Here is a 21,749-nt window from a genome sequence, read left to right on the forward strand (position 1 = left end):
CATTAGGGGGATGCTCATGCTTATTATGGCGTTGTCTGCACTAACCAGCCGTGTGCATTCCTCAAAACACTGAAGGACTTGACACATGTCTTGAATCTTCGACCACTGCACACCTGACAACTCCATGTCTGCCATCCTACTGCCTGCCCGTGTATGTGTATCCTCCCACAAAAACATAACAGCCCGCCTCTGTTCACACAGTCTCTGAAGCATGTGCAGTGTTGAGTTCCACCTTGTTGCAACGTCTATGATTAGGCGATGCTGGGGAAGGTTCAAAGAACGCTGATAGGTCTGCATACGGCTGGAGTGTACGGGTGAACGGCGGATATGTGAGCAAAGTCCACGCACTTTGAGGAGCAGGTCGGATAACCCCGGATAACTTTTCAGGAAGCACTGCACCACCAGGTTTAAGGTGTGAGCCAGGCAAGGAATGTGTTTCAGTTGGGAAAGGGAGATGGCAGCCATGAAATTCCTTCCGTTATCACTCACTACCTTGCCTGCCTCAAGATCTACAGTGCCCAGCCACGACTGCGTTTCTTTCTGCAAGAACTCGGACAGAACTTCTGCGGTGTGTCTCTTGTCGCCCAAACACTTCATAGCCAATACAGCCTGCTGACGTTTGCCAGTAGCTGCCCCATAATGGGAGACCTGGTGTGCAACAGTGGCAGCTGCGGATGGAGTGGTTGTGCGACTGCGGTCTGTGGACGAGCTCTCGCTTCTGCAGGAGGACGAAGAGGAGGAGGAGGGGGTGTGAACGGCTACAGCCAACTGTTTCCTAGACCGTGGGCTAGGCAGAACTGTCCCAAACTTGCTGTCCCCTGTGGACCCTGCATCCACCACATTCACCCAGTGTGCCGTGATGGACACGTAACGTCCCTGGCCATGCCTACTGGTCCATGCATCTGTTGTCAGGTGCACCTTTGTGCTCACAGATTGCCTGAGTGCATGGACGATGCGCTCTTTAACATGCTGGTGGAGGGCTGGGATGGCTTTTCTGGAAAAAAAGTGTCGACTGGGTAGCTCATAGCGTGGTACAGCGTAGTCCATCAGGGCTTTGAAAGCTTCGCTTTCAACTAACCGGTAGGGCATCATCTCTAACGAGATTAGTCTAGCTATGTGTGCGTTCAAACCCTGTGTACGCGGGTGCGAGGCTAAGTACTTCCTTTTTCTAACCATAGTCTCATGTAGGGTGAGCTGGACTGGAGAGCTGGAGATCGTGGAACTAGCGGGGGTGCCGGTGGACATGGCAGACAGAGACGGTGGGAGATGGTATTGTTGCCACCGGTGCCCTAGATGCAGTGTTTCCTACTACGAAACTGGTGATTCCCTGACCCTGACTGCTTTGGCCTGGCAAAGAAACCTGCACAGATACTGCAGGTGGTGCGGAAAATGGTGGCCCTACACTGCCGGAAGGGATGTTGCGTTGCTGATTAGCTTCATTGGCCGAGGGTGCTACAACCTTAAGGGACGTTTGGTAGTTAGTCCAGGCTTGCAAATGCATGGTGGTTAAATGTCTATGCATGCAACTTGTATTGAGACTTTTCAGATTCTGTCCTCTGCTTAAGGTAGTTGAACATTTTTGACAGATGACTTTGCGTTGATCAATTGGATGTTGTTTAAAAAAATGCCAGACTGCACTCTTTCTAGCATCGGATACCTTTTCAGGCATTGCAGACTGAGCTTTAACCGGATGGCCACGCTGTCCTCCAACAGGTTTTGGCTTTGCCACGCGTTTTGGGCAAGATACGGGCCCGGCAGATGGAACCTGTTGCGATGTTGATGCCTGCTGCGGCCCCTCCTCCTCCGCTTCAGAACTGCTGCCGCCTGCACCCTGTTCCCCCAATGGCTGCCAATCGGGGTCAAGAACTGGGTCATCTATTACCTCTTCTTGTAGCTCGTGTGCAACTTCGTCTGTGTCACCGTGTCGGTCGGTGGTATAGCGTTCGTGATGGGGCAACATAGTCTCATCAGGGTCTGATTCTTGATCAGCACCCTGCGAGGGCAATGTTGTGGTCTGAGTCAAAGGACCAGCATAGTAGTCTGGCTGTGGCTGTGCATCAGTGCACTCCATGTCAGATTCAACTTGTAATGGGCATGGACTGTTAACTGCTTCTCTTTCTAAGCCAGGGACGGTATGTGTAAAGAGCTCCATGGAGTAACCCGTTGTGTCGCCTGCTGCATTCTTCTCTGTTGTTGTTTTTGCTGAAGAGGACAAGGAAGCGACTTGTCCCTGACCGTGAACATCCACTAACGACGCGCTGCTTTGACATTTACCAGTTTCACGAGAGGAGGCAAAAGAGCTAGAGGCTGAGTCAGCAAGATAAGCCAAAACTTGCTCTTGCTGCTCCGGCTTTAAAAGCGGTTTTCCTACTCCCAGAAAAGGGAGCGTTCGAGGCCTTGTGTAGCCAGACGACGAACCTGGCTCCACAGCTCCAGACTTAGGTGCAATATTTTTTTTCCCACGACCAGCTGATGCTCCACCACTACCACTACCCTCATTACCAGCTGACAATGAACGCCCCCGGCCACGACCTCTTCCACCATACTTCCTCATTGTTTTAAAAACGTAAACAAACTAACGGTATTTGTTGCTGTCACACAAATTACACGGTGAGCTATAACTTCAGTATGATTTAGCTACCCCTTTACAGGTGAGTGAGACCACAACGAAAATCAGGCACAATGTTACACACTCTGTTGTTGGTGGCAACAAATGAGAGAGATGCCACACACGCAGGACTGTCACTGAAGCACAAATGTAAATATTAATCTCCCACTGATTTGATTTTTTTTTTTTTTAAGGGAGACTTTAGGAAAAAAAAATAATAGAATAAAATGATTTTTTCAGGAAGAATTTAGAAACCAAAGAAAATAAAATGATTTTTTCAGGGAGAATTTAGAAAACAAATAAAACAAAAAAAGGTTTTCTATGGCCCACTGAGTGAGAGATGACGCACACAGGAGTCAGGAGTGGCACACAAGCCCAGAGGCCAATATCTATCTCCCACTGATTGATGTAGTGATTTTTTCAGGTAGATTTTGGAACCCAAATCAAGCTAAAAAAAATAATAGGCTTTCTATGGCCCACAATTGGAGAGAGAGAGAGAGATGGCACACCCAGGAGTCAAGACTGGCACACAAGCAGAAAGGGCAATATTAATCTCCCACTGATTTGTTTTTTTTTTTTGTTTTTTTTTCAGGGAGACTTTAGGAGAAAAAAAAATAGAATAAAATGATTTTTTCAGGAAGAATTTAGAAATCAAATAAAATAAAATGATTTTTTCAAGGAGAATTTAGAAAACAAATAAAACAAAAAAAGGCTTTCTATGGCCCACTGAGTGAGAGATGACGCACACAGGAGTCAGGAGTGGCACACAAGCCCAGAGGCCAATATTTATCTCCCACTGATTGATGTAGTGATTTTTTCAGGTAGATTTTGGAACCCAAATCAAGCTAAAAAAATAATAGGCTTTCTATGGCCCACAATTGGAGAGAGAGAGATAGAGATGGCACACCCAGGAGTCAAGACTGGCACACAAGCAGAAAGGGCAATATTAATCTCCCACTGATTTGTTTTTTTTTTTTGTTTTTTTTCAGGGAGACTTTAGGAAAAAAAAAATAGAATAAAATGATTTTTTCAGGAAGAATTTAGAAACCAAATAAAATAAAATGATTTTTTCAGGGAGAATTTAGAAAACAAATAAAACAAAAAAAGGCTTTCTATGGCCCACTGAGTGAGAGATGACGCACACAGGAGTCAGGAGTGGCACACAAGCCCAGAGGCCAATATTTATCTCCCACTGATTGATGTAGTGATTTTTTCAGGTAGATTTTGGAACCCAAATCAAGCTAAAAAAATAATAGGCTTTCTATGGCCCACAATTGGAGAGAGAGAGAGAGATGGCACACCCAGGAGTCAAGACTGGCACACAAGCAGAAAGGGCAATATTAATCTCCCACTGATTTTTTTTTTTTTTTTTTTTTCAGGGAGACTTTAGGAAAAAAAAAATAGAATAAAATGATTTTTTCAGGAAGAATTTAGAAACCAAAGAAAATAAAATGATTTTTTCAGGGAGAATTTAGAAAACAAATAAAACAAAAAAAGGTTTTCTATGGCCCACTGAGTGAGAGATGACGCACACAGGAGTCAGGAGTGGCACACAAGCCCAGAGGCCAATATTTATCTCCCACTGATTGATGTAGTGATTTTTTCAGGTAGATTTTGGAACCCAAATCAAGCTAAAAAAAATAATAGGCTTTCTATGGCCCACAATTGGAGAGAGAGAGAGATGGCACACCCAGGAGTCAAGACTGGCACACAAGCAGAAAGGGCAATATTAATCTCCCACTGATTTGTTTTTTGTTTTTGTTTTTCAGGGAGACTTTAGGAAAAAAAAAAAATAGAATAAAATGATTTTTTCAGGAAGAATTTAGAAACCAAAGAAAATAAAATGATTTTTTCAGGGAGAATTTAGAAAACAAATAAAACAAAAAAAGGCTATCTATGGCCCACTGAGTGAGAGATGACGCACACAGGAGTCAGGAGTGGCACACAAGCCCAAAGGCCAATATTTATCTCCCACTGATTGATGTAGTGATTTTTTCAGGTAGATTTTGGAACCCAAATCAAGCTAAAAAAATAATAGGCTTTCTATGGCCCACAATTGGAGAGAGAGAGAGATAGAGATGGCACACCCAGGAGTCAAGACTGGCACACAAGCAGAAAGGGCAATATTTATCTCCCACTGATTTGTTTTTTTTTTTGTTTTTTTTCAGGGAGACTTTAGGAAAAAAAAAATAGAATAAAATGACTTTTTCAGGAAGAATTTAGAAACCAAATAAAATAAAATGATTTTTTCAGGGAGAATTTGGAAAACAAATAAAACAAAAAAAGGCTTTCTATGGCCCACTGAGTGAGAGATGACGCACACAGGAGTCAGGAGTGGCACACAAGCCCAGAGGCCAATATTTATCTCCCACTGATTGATGTAGTGATTTTTTCAGGTAGATTTTGGAACCCAAATCAAGCTAAAAAAAATAATAGGCTTTCTATGGCCCACAATTGGAGAGAGAGAGAGAGATGGCACACCCAGGAGTCAAGACTGGCACACAAGCAGAAAGGGCAATATTAATCTCCCACTGATTTGTTTTTTTTTTTTTTTTTTCAGGGAGACTTTAGGAAAAAAAAATAGAATAAAATGATTTTTTCAGGAAGAATTTAGAAACCAAATAAAATAAAATGATTTTTTCAGGGAGAATTTAGAAAACAAATAAAACAAAAAAAGGTTTTCTATGGCCCACTGAGTGAGAGATGACGCACACAGGAGTCAGGAGTGGCACACAAGCCCAGAGGCCAATATTTATCTCCCACTGATTGATGTAGTGATTTTTTCAGGTAGATTTTGGAACCCAAATCAAGCTAAAAAAATAATAGGCTTTCTATGGCCCACAATTGGAGAGAGAGAGAGAGATGGCACACCCAGGAGTCAAGACTGGCACACAAGCAGAAAGGGCAATATTAATCTCCCACTGATTTGTTTTTTTTTTTTTTTTTTTTCAGGGAGACTTTAGGAAAAAAAAAATAGAATAAAATGATTTTTTCAGGAAGAATTTAGAAACCAAAGAAAATAAAATGATTTTTTCAGGGAGAATTTAGAAAACAAATAAAACAAAAAAAGGCTTTCTATGGCCCACTGAGTGAGAGATGACGCACACAGGAGTCAGGAGTGGCACACAAGCCCAGAGGCCAATATTTATCTCCCACTTTTTTTTTTTTGTTCCAGGGAAAATTTATAAACCCAATAAAAAAAATAATAAATAGGCTTTCTATGGCCCACTATCTGAGAGACAGAGAGAGATGGCACGCTTAGGACTGGCACACAAGCCCAAAGGCCAATATTAATCTCCCTTTTTTTTTAAGGGAGAATTTATAAAACCAAAAAAAAAAAAATAAATAGGCTTTCTATGGCCCACTATTTGTGAGAGAGATGGCACGCTCAGGACTGGCACACAAGCCCAGAGGCCAATATTAATCTCCCACTTTTTTTTTTTTTCCAGGGAAAATTTATAAACCCAATAAAAAAAAAAAAAAAAAAATAGGCTTTCTATGGCCCACTATCTGAGAGAGAGAGATGGCACGCTTAGGACTGGCACACAAGCCCAAAGGCCAATATTAATCTCCCACTGATTGATTTATTGATTTTTTCAGGTAGAATTTAGAACCCAAATAAAGCAAAAAAAAAAAAAAAAGGGCTTTCTATGGCCCACTGAGTGAGTGATGATGCACACAGGAGTCAGGAGTGGCACACAAGCCCTGAGGCCAATATTTTTCTCCCACTGATTGATGTAGTGATTTTTTCAGGTAGATTTTAGAACCAAAATCAAGCAAAAAAATAAATAGGCTTTCTATGGCCCACTGAGTGAGTGATGATGCACACAGGAGTCAAGAGTGGCACACAAGCCCTGAGGCCAATATTTTTCTCCCACTGATTGATGTAGTGATTTTTTCAGGTAGATTTTATAACCCAAATCAAGCAAAAAAATAAATAGGCTTTCTATGGTCCACTGAGTGAGAGATGACACAGACAGGGATGGCACTCTAGCAGAAATGTCAATCTTAATCTCCCACAAAAAAAAAAAAAAAAACAGGGAGTGTCCTTCAATTACTATCTCCCTGCAGTAATCTCAGCCAGGTATGGCAGGCAGCAATAAGGAGTGGACTAATGCACAAATTAAATAAAAAGTGTGTACAAACCAAAAAGATAGCTGTGCAGAAAGGAAGGAACAAGAGGATTTGTGCTTTGAAAAAAGCAGTTGGTTTGCACAGCGGCGTACACACAGCAATGCAGCTATCAGGGAGCCTTCTAGGGCAGCCCAATGAGCTACAGCGCTGAGGGGAAAAAAAAAAAAAATGTAGCTTCCACTGTCCCTGCACACCGAAGGTGGTGTTGGGCAGTGGAAATCGCTACAGCACAAGCGGTTTGGTGGTTAATGGACCCTGCCTAACGCTATCCCTGCTTCTGACGAAGCGGCAGCAACCTCTCCCTAAGCTCAGATCAGCAGCAGTAACATGGCGGTCGGCGGGAACTCCCCTTTATAGCCCCTGTGACGCCGCAGACAGCAAGCCAATCACTGCAATGCCCTTCTCTAAGATGGTGGGGACCAGGACCTATGTCATCACGCTGCCCACACTCTGCGTTTACCTTCATTGGCTGAGAAATGGCGCTTTTCGCGTCATTGAAACGCGACTTTGGCGTGAAAGTCGCGTACCGCATGGCCGACCCCGCACAGGGGTCGGATCGGGTTTCATGAAACCCGACTTTGCCAAAAGTCGGCGACTTTTGAAAATGAACGACCCGTTTCGCTCAACCCTATACTCGAGTATAAGCCGACCCGAGTATAAGCCGACCCCCCTAATTTTGCCACAAAAAACTGGGAAAACCTATTGACTCGAGTATAAGCCTAGGGTGGAAATGCAGCATTTACCGGTGAATTTCAAAAATAAAAATAGATCATTATTTCCCCATAGCTCTGCCATATAGTGCTCTGCACCGTTCATATTGCCCCATATCTGTGCCCTGTATGCTCTGCACCGTTCATACTGCCCCATATAGTGCTCTGCACCGTTCATACTGCCCCCATATCTGTGCCCCATATAGTGCTCTGCACCGTTCATACTGCCCCCATATCTGTGCCCCATATAGTGCTGTGCACCGTTCATACTGCCCCCATATCTGTGCCCCATATAGTGCTGTGCACCGTTCATACTGCCCCATATATGCACTGCACGGTTCATACTGCCCCCATAGATGCTCTGCACCGTTCATACTGCCCCCATATCTGTGCCCCATACAGTGCTCTGCACCATTCATACTGCCCCATATAGTGCTCTGCACCGTTCATACTGCCCCCATATCTGTGCCCCATATAGTGCTCTGCACCGTTCATACTGCCCCATATAGTGCTCTGCACCGTTCATACTGCCCCCATATCTGTGCCCCATACAGTGCTCTGCACCGTTCATACTGCCCCATAGATGCTCTGCACCGTTCATACTGCCCCCATAGATGCTCTGCACCATTCATACTGCCCCCATAGATGCTCTGCACCGTTCATACTGCCCCCATAGATGCTCTGCACCGTTCATACTGCCCCCATAGATGCTCTGCACCGTTCATACTGCCCCCATAGATGCTCTGCACCGTTCATACTGCCCCCATAGATTCTCTGCACGTTCATACTGCCCCCATAGATGCTCTGCACCGTTCATACTGCCCCCATAGATGCTCCACATAAATCTGTGCCGCTGCTGCAATAAAAAAAAAAAAAAGCCATACTCACCTCTCTTGATTGCAGCTCCCGGCGTCTCGTTCCGGCGTCCGGTCCCGGCGTCTCTGCACTGACTGATCAGGCAGAGGGCGCCGCGCACACTATATGCGTCATCACGCCCTCTGACCTGAACAGTCAGAGCGGAGCGGAGTGACGCCGGGAAGACAGAGCGGCGCCCGGCGGCTGGAACGGGGACAGGTAAATATGACATACTTACCTGGTCCCGACGTCCGGCTCCCTCTGCCTGTCCCACGGTCTTCTGTGCTGCAGCTTCTTTCTCTATCAGCGGTCACCGTTACCGCTGATTAGAGAAATGAATAGGCGGCTCCACCCCTATGGGAGGTGGAGCTGCCTATTCATTTTTCTAATGAGCGGTCCCACGTGACCGCTGAAGAGGGGAAGAAGCTGCAGCACAGAAGACCGTGGGACGGCAGGGACAGCGCCAGGATCGCTGGAAGCAGGTAAGTATGCCTCAGCGCCCTCACCCTCTCACCCGCCGACCCTGCCACCCACCTTGACTCGAGTATAAGCCGAGAGGGGCACTTTCAGCCCAAAAATTTGGGCTGAAAATCTCGGCTTATACTCGAGTATATACGGTAGCTCCTAAACCTACTGCCAGTAGAAGTCTGCATCTTTCAAGAAAATCATGAATTTTAGGCATGACAATGCTCCATCTCATGCATTGAAGTCTGCACTGCTTGTCTAGCGAATAATGGAAGTGCACTAAAATGCTTCCACACATGACAAACTATAAAGTTTTACGAAAGCTAAATAACGGAAAGTGCCTAAAACAAAATCGCAATGAGAAAACATTAGTAACCAAATATTGCTAAAAAGTGCAGAAATGATGTAGAAAACCTAACATAAAAAAGGAAGCAAATACTCATTGTGGAAACTTAAGGTACCTTCACACATAACGATATTGTTAACGATATCGTTGCTTTTTGTGACGTAGCAACGATATCGTTAATGAAATCGTTATGTGTGACAGCGACCAACGATCAGGCCCCTGCTGGGAGATCGTTGGTCGCTGAATAAAGTCCAGAACTTTATTTCGTCGCTGGACTCCTGCTGACATCGCTGGATCGGCGTGTGTGACACCGATCCAGCGATGTCTTCACTGGTAACCAGGGTAAACATCGGGTAACTAAGCGCAGGGCCGCGCTTAGTAACCCGATGTTTACCCTGGTTACCATCCTAAAAGTAAAAAAAAACAAACACTACATACTTACCTACAGCCGTCTGTCCTCCAGCGCTGTGCTCTGCTCTCCTCCTGTACTGGCTGTGAGCGTCGGTCAGCCGGAAAGCAGAGCGGTGACGTCACCGCTCTGCTTTCCGGCCGCTGTGCTCACACAGACAGTACAGGAGGAGTGCAGAGCACAGCGCTGGAGGACAGACGGCTGTAGGTAAGTATGTAGCGTTTGGTTTTTTTTACTTTTAGGATGGTAACCAGGGTAAACATCGGGTTACTAAGCGCGGCCCTGCGCTTAGTTACCCGATGTTTACCCTGGTTACCGGCATCGTTGGTCGCTGGAGAGCGGTCTGTGTGACAGCTCTCTTAGCCTTATTCCCAGCAAAATAAATTGTAGTATATGTAAAGATATGTGACAAGATGTCTTTTCAGGTGGATTCTGAATGGGACCAACCTTAAAAAGTGCTAAAAAAAATTAAAAAGAATGAACAGAAGCACAGTAATTTTAAAACGACTTGCTTTTCATATGTTTGACCTTTTGTAGTTTATTTTAATTGCTCCATGCTTCGAATGACGTTAAGGAGCTGAAAGACGCGACCTGTGTAGTGTAAGATAAAGACGCCTTTGGCAAAGAGGCCGTAAAAGACAGCCAACAATGATGTTAGAAGAGACACTGCCGGTGTTTTCCTGAAGCGTTTTCCTACAGCAAAAACTGAGGGTCCACTGATTGTCTAAAAGATGCCATGGGCACATACCCTAAAGCCTGCAAAAATCATAGCTATTGTCCAACCAGCTGCGACTCTATTGACTCTACTATACACATGCCAACACAGCTAAGCAAATGTTCAAAAGCTAGAAATCCAACATGACCAATGTCTTTTTCCTCACACATTAGCCATTGGGATCAGGCAGCAGACATATTCTATATCAACAAGAGATAGGAATCCTCATATTCAGTGAATCTCTTTGAGGACAGAACTGGGAGCAATATTTTTTCATCAGAACTGTGAAATCTTCACAACATGTCAACTTAGCGACATCTAGTGGCAATAAAGTGTAAATTAAATTTTTTAACTTCATATTTTTTAAGTTATTATTAGAGATGAGCAAACTTGTCGGCACAAACATAGCACATTCGGATTCGAGTTCGCTTTCACAAGCATTTTTACTCAAAATTGGCAAATTCAGTCACAGTTTGGTAAATTATCATGCCTTCACAACTACATTTGTTGCTAATTTGGCTAGGATAGTGCTGCCGGATGATGAGCAGCGGGGATGGGGTGACGTGTATGATTAGGGGAGGGGGTGTGGAAAGGATGCAGGAGCAGTGCACGCTTTTTTTTCTATTAACTTTATGTGTGTTGATTCCGGCAGCCAATCAGGGCATATAAACCATCCACAATGTCATGACACATGGTCTTCTGTGATTGGTTGCAGAAGTAACCTGTCCCTGGCTATTTAAAAATGGACATCTTGTTTTGTTGGTGCCATTTTCTCAGTGTCACAGTGCAGAAATGCCGCTCCTGATAGTGCTGCAAGTGAACTTGTCAGTTAGCTACATAGGATCCTGTCCTGTGTGAAATCGATCTTCCAGCATCTAACTAGATTGTGCAAAAACTGTGAGACAGTCACCGGAGGCACCATTTGTTAATCCAAATCGTTGGTGATGAAACTGTGCTTCAATGACAAATTTCCGCTTAAAAATCGTTAGGCCTAATATTGGGGTGCACCCACAAGGCCCAATTAGCTAATCCAAATAGTTTGGGCTAATAATATGTTGCAGGCATCAGGTCTCATTTCATAAACCAAATCATTTGGGATAATAGACTTGTGCGGGTACCAGACCTCAGTGCCGCCATCTGGCTATTACTGCCCTTACTGCTGTATGGGGCGAGTGAGCAGAAGGAAAGACGGGGGGCCCGGAGCCCCACTCTTGTGCTTCAGCTCATCTGACCCCAGGGTATCGTGTGTCAGAGCACTGCCACTAACAGCACACATCTTTGCGTAGGGAGGATTGGAGCTCTTGCAGTCATGCAGCTCTCTTGCTCCCTCCATTTCCTCTGTGATGCGCTACTGAGTCTGACGGCATGTATGCGCTGAAATGTACAACTGCCAAGATGCCAGTTCAGAAGTGAAGCTGCATGGGGATCATATGAGAGGTAAGTATAGAAAACTTATTTTTTCCTAATAGAATTAATTAAATGATCTTGGGGCAGAGCAAATGATGAATTTGACAGTGAGGGTAGAGCAAATGATGAAGTGGCAGTGGGGAGGGCAAAGCAAATGATGAATTGGCAGTGGTGGCAGAGCAAATGATTAATTTGGAGTAGGAGGCAGAGCAAATGATGAATTGGGAGTGGGGGTCGGGGGACAGCAAATGATGATGAATAGAGGGTGGGTGTGAGAGACAGAGAGAGAGAGAGAGTGAGAGGACATGATATAATGAATTGGGGAGGAGGGCTGCATGTAAACATAATGGATCAGAGGAGTGGGAGATTGACTGAGGATGATGGCGTGTGACTGGTAATTAATTGGGGGAAAGTATAGGTGCTAATTAATTTATATCTTTCTTGGGTGGGGATAGTGGCTATTTATAGTTAGTGGAGGGACAGTGGTAGATTACAATTTATATTTTAAATGGTGGGTATAATGGTTGCATTGTAATAGAGTACAGAGTAGAGTATGTCACCACGGAAAAGACAGACCAACTGTTGAGGGGGGGTTATTAACAGGAGCAATATTCTCCTCGCAGGGAGAAAACAGTAGAATATAAACTGATAAAATAACTGTGCAAATATATGGGAAGCAGTATAAGTTCCCAGACAGTCAAACAGTATAACGGTAGCAAACGGAATTTCTTGGGAAAACACTTATCAGTCTGAAGAGGACTTGCTTGTAGGGTCGTCTTCTCCAATGTAGGCGCCGAGAAACAGCAGCACTTGTCGTCCCTCTGTTATCCGTGGGCTGTGTAGTCTTTAGGAACCCACAACCTGGGGTTTAAATGGTTACTGTGGTGAGCAGAGGGGAAGCTAGGCAAACGGAGTCCCCTGTGCTCTGAGTCTTTTGCTTCAACAGTGCAGCCTAGCCCGGGAGAATGATGCTCAGTCTATTATTGGGTCTCCCAACAGGAATCAGGGGCTCTGCACTAATACCGTGGGTTCTAGGGGCCATTGTCTCTGCACGGGCCACTGTCTCTGAATGAGTCACTGTCTCTTCACGGGCATCAGGGCGCACCTCTCAGTCACAGCAGAATCCACTTTCACATACTCACAAGATGCAGTCTTTCTGGACAATCTCCCTGTATCAGTCCTCCAACCGGGAGCTCTCTCTCTCTTCCCCAGAGCGCTTCTGCGTGCTGTATCCGCTGCTCTCCCCACTGCGCCCGCTGTTCTCTCTGCTGCACATGCTGCCCTAACCCTGGAATGCACAGCTTTTTCCTCCCTCAGCCCGGCCTCCTTCCTGTCCTGGTCTCTAAGTCTGCCCCCTGGGAAACCTGCTGCATAGCTAAATGGTTCCAAGCACGGAGCAGAGAAGGTAACCCCCTTACATTCCCCCCTCTTTTTCCTCGCCATTCCGCTGGCGAGAGTTCCCGAAGTTCCTGTTGGCAATCTTCCAGTCCTTGCACAATCTGCTGCCAGATGAACTCGTCCTGATTGTAGCAAACAGGGGTTCACCAGCCGTTGAACGTTCAGTGCGTCTCAAATCAGCAGGGGTGGTGATGTCAACTGCTGTAGGAGGAATGGGGGTTGAGGTCTCCTCTGACACGTTTGTCATTCCAGGCACCAGCTCTGTTTCTGGGTTCCCTGGGAGAAATTGGGAGTCTTCCTTGTCTTCTACATCAACATTGATCACTGGCGCAGCCGGTGAGGGCGCTGGGGGTAATTGAACCGATTCAGGATCTCGAGACAAACATGGACGAAACATATTCCTGTGCAGTGTGCGGGTGGGGGTCCCCTCTTATGTTTCGGGCTGAACCTCATAAATTGGACTCCCGTTGCCGAACTGCCGCTTCACTCGGTACGGCCTCTTCTCCCACCGGTACCCCAATTTGTTGTGTTGGCGCTTTTCCCTCACTAAGACTCGGTCTCCAGGCCGCAGGGCTGGCCCCCTTTGAGCAGCTACCTGGGGGTGTTCCAATTCTTGTAGATGGTTCTGCACTAGCCGTTAAATGGTCCGCAGCTGATGATGATGTTCTTGAACCAAGGAGTACACCCCCGTCCGTGGGTACTCCTCCTCAGGCTCCAGCTCCGCCAGCCCCTTCCCGGGTCGGCCGAAGAACAAAGAGTAGGGAGTGAATCCAGTGGTGCTGTGTTTCCGATTGTTATACGCCCACACCAATTCAGTTACGGACTCAGTCCACCTTACCTTCTGGTCCTCTTCCAGTTTCTCAGCATTTGAATCAGAGTGCGGTTAAATCTTTCACAAGCCCCGTTCCCCTGTGGATGGTAAGGAGTGGTCCGTGACTTATCGATCTTGTACAGCTGGTGCAACTCCTCCATCACTCTTCCGAGGAAGCAGGCCCTCTGATGCACTTAGGACACCCGAACACCAGTATGAAGTGCTTGCAGATTGCATTAGCAGCAGACTCGGCAGTCTGGTCCCGTGTGGGCGTCACTACGGCAAATTTAGTAAAGTGGTCTATCATCACTAAACAATGCTCATAGCCTTGGTGCGCTGGTCCAATTGTCAAGTAATCTATGGCCAGGATGTCCATTGGGCCAGAAGACCTCACCATCTCTGTGGGAGCTCGTGGTTCTGGTGGTTTGACCAGCTCTCAACTCCTGCATTGCTGACATGCTTTCTCCACAATGTTTCTCAGGTAGGGATGATAAAATAGGTGCTGCAACCACTGGAAAGTTTTTTCCGGCCCAAAGTGTGCTCCTTTCTCATGCGCTTCCTTAGCCACTTGATCTATCAGGGATGAGGGAATAACAGTTTGCAATACAGGACCGAGTTCTGTTTACAGTAAAGGATACCATCCCGCAACTGGAGCCTCTCCCACTAGCGTAACATCTTCAGCACTACGCATGACATGGCCCTCCTCTCGTGACGATTGGGCATTTGTTCAGACACGACCCACCACCTCAACTGAGCTAGTTCCTGATCTTTTTGCTGCACTCGGACCCACTCATCGCGGGGCTGCTCCAACAAATTCACACAGGCCTCTTCCTGTTCAATTTCCCACGCCGCTGACATTGTTCTGGCAGTCTATCCAAAACCTGGCACCTCCAGTTCTTCATCCTGGCTGGGTGCTGGTTTGTGATAGTTCACTTGAAAGAGGGCAGCTGCCTGAACATTCTTGGCTCCTCTTTTATACGAAATTCTGTATCGAAACTTGGCCATTCGGGCTACCCAACGTTGTTCTAGGGCCCCTAACTTGGCAGTCTCAAGATGGGCCAGCGGATTGTTATTGGTGCGTACATGAACTTCTGAGCCAGCCAGATATTCCACGAACTTCTCAGTCATTGCCCACACCAGCGCCAACAATGCCAGCCTAAACAAACTGTAGTTTTCTGGATTCCTTTCCGAGTCATGCAAAGACCGACTGGCGTATGCGATGACACGCTTTTTTCCATCCTGCATCTGCGATAGTACTGCCCCGAGGCCCTGCAGGCTCCCAACAGTGTGCAAGATGAACGACTGCGTTAAGTCGGCGTAGGCCAGCACAGGGGCCTCCGTCAGAGCTTTCTTCAGAGCTAAGAATGCCTCTTCCTGACACTTCCCCCACTGTATGTTCCAGATCTTGGTGCAAAAGGGCACTCCCCTCAACAACTCCTGGAGTGGATTAGCAAGGTGAGCAAAGTCTTTTACGAAGCGTCTGAAGTATCCTGTGAGTCACAGGAATGCACGCACATCCTTCACAGTTTTTGGAGTTGGCCACTCTTGTACCGCAGCGATCTTCTCCTGGGAAGGCCTCACCCCCTCAGCGGAGACAACGTGCCCCAAGTATTCAATCTCAGTCCGGAAGAGGTGACATTTCTGGGATTTCACTTTCAAGCCGTACTTCTGTAGCCGACTCAGAACTTGCCCCAGTCTCTGCAGATGCTCCTCAAAGGTGGGGGCAAAGACGATGATATCATCCAAGTAAATCAAAGTGGCTTCAAAGTTCACGTCTCCCATACATCTCTCCATGAGTCGCTGAAACATTCCAGGGGCGTTGGCTAGGCCAAAGCGCATCCGGTTGAACTCATACAGTCCCATTGGAAGGATGAAAGACATCTTAGCTCGGTCTCGCTCGGACTTGGGCACCTGCCGGTAGCCGCTGGCCAAGCCTAACGTGGAGAAATACCTGGCATTCCCTAGTGCCAACAGGGACTCCTCTATCCTGGGCAGTGGGTATGAGTCCCGCACAGCAAGCGTTGAGCCGGCGATAGTCCACACAGAACCGCAAGGACCCATCCTTCTTCCTCACCAAGACTATAGGAGCAGCCAGCGGGCTCTGACTTTCACGTATGACTCCCTTCTTCAACATATGTGACAGCATTCCCTTCACCTCCTGGTAGATCTGTGGGGGTTTTTGGCAGTACCATCCCCGGTGGGTATCTTGTAGGTGATGGCTGTGGTACATCCAAAGTCGTCTTCGTCTCTGGCGAACACCTCCCGATATTTCCCCAATAAGGCTTCCTCCTTAGGTACCTACTGTGGGGTAATTTCTGAGAGCTCCACCCTCATGCGTTCCAATATCTGTCGCCCTTCTTGCAGCAGTATGGGGTCCGGAGCTGCCTCCACTTTGACGTTCACCAACCATGGATCTTCGGGCCTAGCGGTCAGCTGTACTGTTTCCGATGGAACCAGCTCATCTGGAAGGCCCAGGACCTGGGCAACTTCACTCCTGCGGGGTAAAATTGCATCTGTCTCCCCCAAATTCATGCAGCGCACAAGGACAGTACCGTCCCGCACGGTAGCCAGGGACCGTGCAACCAATATTCCTGACAGTAGCTGGTCGACTCTGCTGGTCTCAATCTGGACTTCCACCCCTTCCAGCAGGATACCAGTTCGTATAGGCAGGGGAAGGACCGTCTGCCCAGGGGGAAACACTCGATTGACAGAGGCGGGGATGATGACTTTGCCAAGATCCTTTCCATCGCTGTATGCTTTCCGGACCTGGGCTGTCTGTATCAGTTGTTAAAAAACCCTTTTTTGGGGTGTTTGGTCGCTCCATTGTTGTAGGATCTGTTCCAGGGACTCGTTGAAAAGAAGGCTCCCGAGGTCTTTTAACACATTCATGCCAAGGGTCACGGTATGGTCTTTAGATACTTCTCTGTCCACCAATACTACTCCTGTTCTCCCGACATCTTTACCGCAGACCTCTATGTTCATCCATACCACCCCTGCGACCGGGATGGGCAAGTGATTGGCCGCCATAAGTTTGATCACAGGGCACCATTCAGGCCATAGCGTGTTGTGAATTCTGTTATCGAACTCCCTCCTGTGGTCATGAATGGTACTTCGGCGAGTTCTGTCCATGGACTCCCTCTGGTGGCTGTGAGTGGAGTTGCTGGTTCTGAGGTTCCTTCCACAGGTGACCTAGGTTATTCTTAGGCTGGCTTCTCTATTTAACTCCACTCAGATCGTTACTCCATGCCAGCTGTCAATGTTCCTGTACTGGTTCAGTTCGCTCTTGGATCTTTCTGGTGACCTGTCTCTTCCTGCAAGAAGCTAAGTCCCCGATTGTTATTTTCTGTTCTTTGTTTCCTTGTGCAGCTTGCTTTCATGATTTTGTCTTGCTAGCTGGAAGCTCTGGGATGCAGAGTGGCACCTACGCACCGTGAGTCGGTGCGGGGGTCTTTTTGCACACTCTGCGTGGTCTTTTGTAGTTTTTTGTGCTGACCGCAAAGATACCTTTCCTATCCTCTGTCTATTTAGTTAACACATTTCAAAAACCTGACCTGCACATCCAAACACAGACTAAGTGTGAACAGGTGCTGAACCTAGAGTCGCCAACTCGTATATAGTTAAATAAATAAGGCAGCACACTGCAGCGCTAGAACATACAAACTTGAAATACGAAATTTGAACTGCATTACTGCACTAGAAATATGAAAAATGAGAGCGTTTAGCGCATAAAAATGGCCAATTTTATGTGTACCTGGTAGCCACTTTACGGCATCTCTCCTATACCAGGTCCTACGCTTGCCTTACCTCGCTGAGAATAAACGTCTCCACCTGAATGGGTACATGTGAAACCTCTTCCTAGACTAAAATTCTCTCTCTCTATGGAGGGGCATTGGACCTGCTGTAATTAAAACACCTGTGGCTAGAAGGCGGAGTGCACGATCAGAAGGCTAGAGAACACATTTCAAAAACCTGACCTGCACATCCAAACATAGACTAAGTGTGAACAGGTGCTGAACCTAGAGTCGCCAACTCGTATATAGTTAAATAAATAAGGCAGCACACTGCAGCGCTAGAACATACAAACTTGAAATACGAAATTTGAACTGCATTACTGCACTAGAAATATGAAAAATGAGAGCGTTTAGCGCATAAAAATGGCCAATTTTATGTGTACCTGGTAGCCACTTTACGGCATCTCTCCTATACCAGGTCCTATGCTTGCCTTACCTCGCTGAGAATAAACGTCTCCACCTGAATGGGTACATGTGAAACCTCTTCCTAGACTAAAATTCTCTCTCTCTATGGAGGGGCATTGGACCTGCTGTAATTAAAACACCTGTGGCTAGAAGGCGGAGTGCACGATCAGAAGACTAGAGAACACATTTCAAAAACCTGACCTGCACATCCAAACATAGACTAAGTGTGAACAGGTGCTGAACCTAGAGTCGCCAACTCGTATATAGTTAAATAAATAAGGCAGCACACTGCAGCGCTAGAACATACAAACTTGAAATATGAAATTTGAACTGCATTACTGCACTAGAAATATGAAAAACTAGATGGCAGCCCGATTCTAAAGAATCAGGAGTCTAGAATCCATATATACTTTATTTATTCAAATGTAAGAATAATACAATTAATAAATAATAGTAAGAATGAAAAAAAAATGGCTGCACTCACCAGCTCTTGACAATTCTTGTTATTTAAGGTACAGTTACACAGGATCCACGAACATGCTTATGAGGGGAGGGATGAAAGACATCAGACGACAACTTTGCGTGTTGTGGCAAATGCCACAACAACGGTTCTTTGCTTAAGAACAATAATGTAAATAATAAATAATATGTATCAATAACTATGTATATTGGTATGTTCTATGACATTTTAAAATATTTCATTATTATGTGGAAAGGCTCTTAGTACCCATACTGGCGCATACTTGTGTGCCCATCAGGTATTTTCACAGTAATTTTACATCTGATGGGTTGGTATGAAACGTTTTTAATCATCTCTTGGGCTTAGCTAAGCCTTCATTTTAAATAATTCTAATAGGTACAACAGAAATAAAAGCCTTTTTGTGTACCCAAATTTTTTGTGTTTATTTTTACAGAAGTGTAAAATTTAAGAAATCAACGTTCATAGTACACCGATGGGCTAATATAAGCATGCCCATCAACCACATCACGGTAGCCTTTGAACTGATGGGTCCTAACTAACTGATTCCTATTTCTTAATACTCAGACCTCTTTCACATCTGCATGTTTCTGATATTTGCAGAAGTAATGTTAAAAACAATACAACTTCCACACTTGGCACCAAAGAACTGACCTACAACACACTTTCAGCAAGTGCCATGCAATGTAGATGAAGCTTGGAGTTAACTTGCAATAAATGCAGCAAACGCGGCTTCGGCAATTGCATTAAATGCAGCCACAACAAAAACACTGGTAAGTGGAGATTTTGTGGTGAAAACAGCAGAAACCACATGTGCCGCACCTGCCGCAAGTGAAGTACAAATTCCGTATACATTGCATGCATCTTACAGCAAGAGTGGCGTGGGTCAGCCCTTAGGCAGGAAGTGCAGAAATAGCCTTTTTTCCACCATAAATTCTCCAAATAGCAGAAAAATGTTGATGTGAAAGCAAAATCTCTATTCTTTCCCTATCTATCTAAAAATGTACTTATCTATATATCTATTTCTATGTACAGAACACACCTGAAGATAGAGATGTGTGTGAACAGCCATCCCACCCGTCTCTTACCTGTTCACAAAAACCTCACCCTTTTTAAAAACAAAATGAAATCTCTCAGCAGCTATACTGCTGGAGCTTCAAATACAGGTTCCTATCACCAAATACAGGCATTTGAATGATACACATCTTACATCTTGTACTTAATGTGTGTTCTACTTACCTATAAAAATATGTATTGATATATCATATTTCTAAATTGATGTAGATATGATATAGAGTTATTAACCCTATATGCTAATGAGTACGTATGTTATATACGTATTTCCTACATAAGTACTTAAAATCTATATGTCTATGGCTACACTCATTTTTTTTTATTTTTATTTTTTTTTCCTTATCTCTACACATAGAATTTGCCTATTGCTGTCTATGTTATTAGAAAAACTGAATAATGAAAAAAAAGAAAATTAAGTTTAAACTAAAATATTTTTGTACACAATATTACGTGTGAAGACTTTAGTACTATCAGCCAATAATTGTCCTTGAAGTGGTGTATTAACCACTTTAACCCTCACATTGCAACATTGCTTCACCCTGGAAAAAGCAACATACAATTGACCATGGGCAAAAGCAGGTTCTGGTAGATAAATGCCAACTCGATGGAGGGTCTGGCCTTGAGATTTATTTATGGTCATTGCAAATGCGGGCTTGATGGGAAATTGTCTCCGTCTTAATTTAAAAGGTAATCCAGTCTCTGATGGACACAAATCAATTCGTGGAATGAATACCACATTTCCTGCTGCTGACCCACTAATTACTTTAGCCAGTATGATATTGGCATATAAGGCAGTGACAATGAGCCGCGTACCATTGCAGAGACCTTTGTTCGTGTTCACATTACGTAATAACATGACAATGGTGCCAATTTTAAGTTTCAGCCGATGTGAAGGCATACCAGTTGGTGTTAGTGAATTCAAAAACTCAAGTGGGTATTGATCGAAGTCATCAGCTTCATCAGGATCGATGGAATCATCACTGATATATTCAGTATAGTCACCTATCAATAAATCCATGACTTGGGAATTGACTTTCTCAACGTCCTCATTTTTTGGACATAAAATTGCATGAGATGCAGCTGTATTTATACTTTCGGTGTCATTCACATCAATACAAAGATTATCTCCAAAAATTTCAATTATTAAAGAGCCAGTACATACCATGTCTGGAGGAATTTCAATTACATCATCTCCAAGGTTATGTTCATTAGATAGTTCACCATTTCCCAGTTGAAGCAACCAACTGCTGTAGTGAGGATCAATGGAGCGCATGTTGTTAATAAGTGGCAGGCGAGTAAAATGTTGCCAGTGTTGTGAATATTTTATACAGCTCTCTACAACATCAGTTCTTGTCACATGAGGGATGACAGGAAGACATTGTCTAAAGTCACCTCCAAAAACAATCACTTTACCTCCAAACGGTGTTTTTTCTTTGTGAGCTACATTTGTTGTCATGACATCACGTAAAACTCTATCAATGACATGCAATGCATATTTGGATAGCATTGTGCACTCATCAATAATAAAAAGTTTAGTGCTGTGCAAATCTTTTGCTGCATCGGTATCATTCTTAATCCTGGAAACAGATGTTTCATTCACAGGAATTGGAATCCCATAAAGAGAATGAATGGTTCGTCCACCTTGTAGCAAGTTGGCGGCAATTCCAGTAGTGGCAGCAGGTGACACAATGTCTCCTTGTCCTCTTAGCTGATGTAGGAGTAGATGATATAGGTACGTTTTTCCGCTGCCACCAGGACCATCAAGGAAAAAACACTTTGCTGTAGAATTAGTGTCTTCTAAAGCTTGAGTGATAGCATCAAAAGCAAAAAGTTGGTCCTCATTTAGAGTAGCTTTCATTTCAGCAGCTGCTGATAACTCATAATCTTTATCATACTGTGGGAGGAGGTGTTGTTTCTTGACTGGACGTGGCAAATTAAAATCAATATAAGTTTTGCCATGAGCTTTAAGAACATGTTGGACATCTGTCATAGCATAGCCTTCACAATTGACACACTCCAGAGTGTCGGAGTGGTATGCATGGCAGTAGTCTTCTACAAAGTGTTCCTTAAATTCATCCCATAAGTCCCGAGGTTTAGCTGGAGGACCAAAAATACAAATGTAGGCAAACATGTCACGTAGCTC

This window comes from Ranitomeya imitator, chromosome 6 (genome assembly GCF_032444005.1).
Source record: "Ranitomeya imitator isolate aRanImi1 chromosome 6, aRanImi1.pri, whole genome shotgun sequence".
NCBI lineage: Eukaryota > Metazoa > Chordata > Amphibia > Anura > Dendrobatidae > Ranitomeya > Ranitomeya imitator.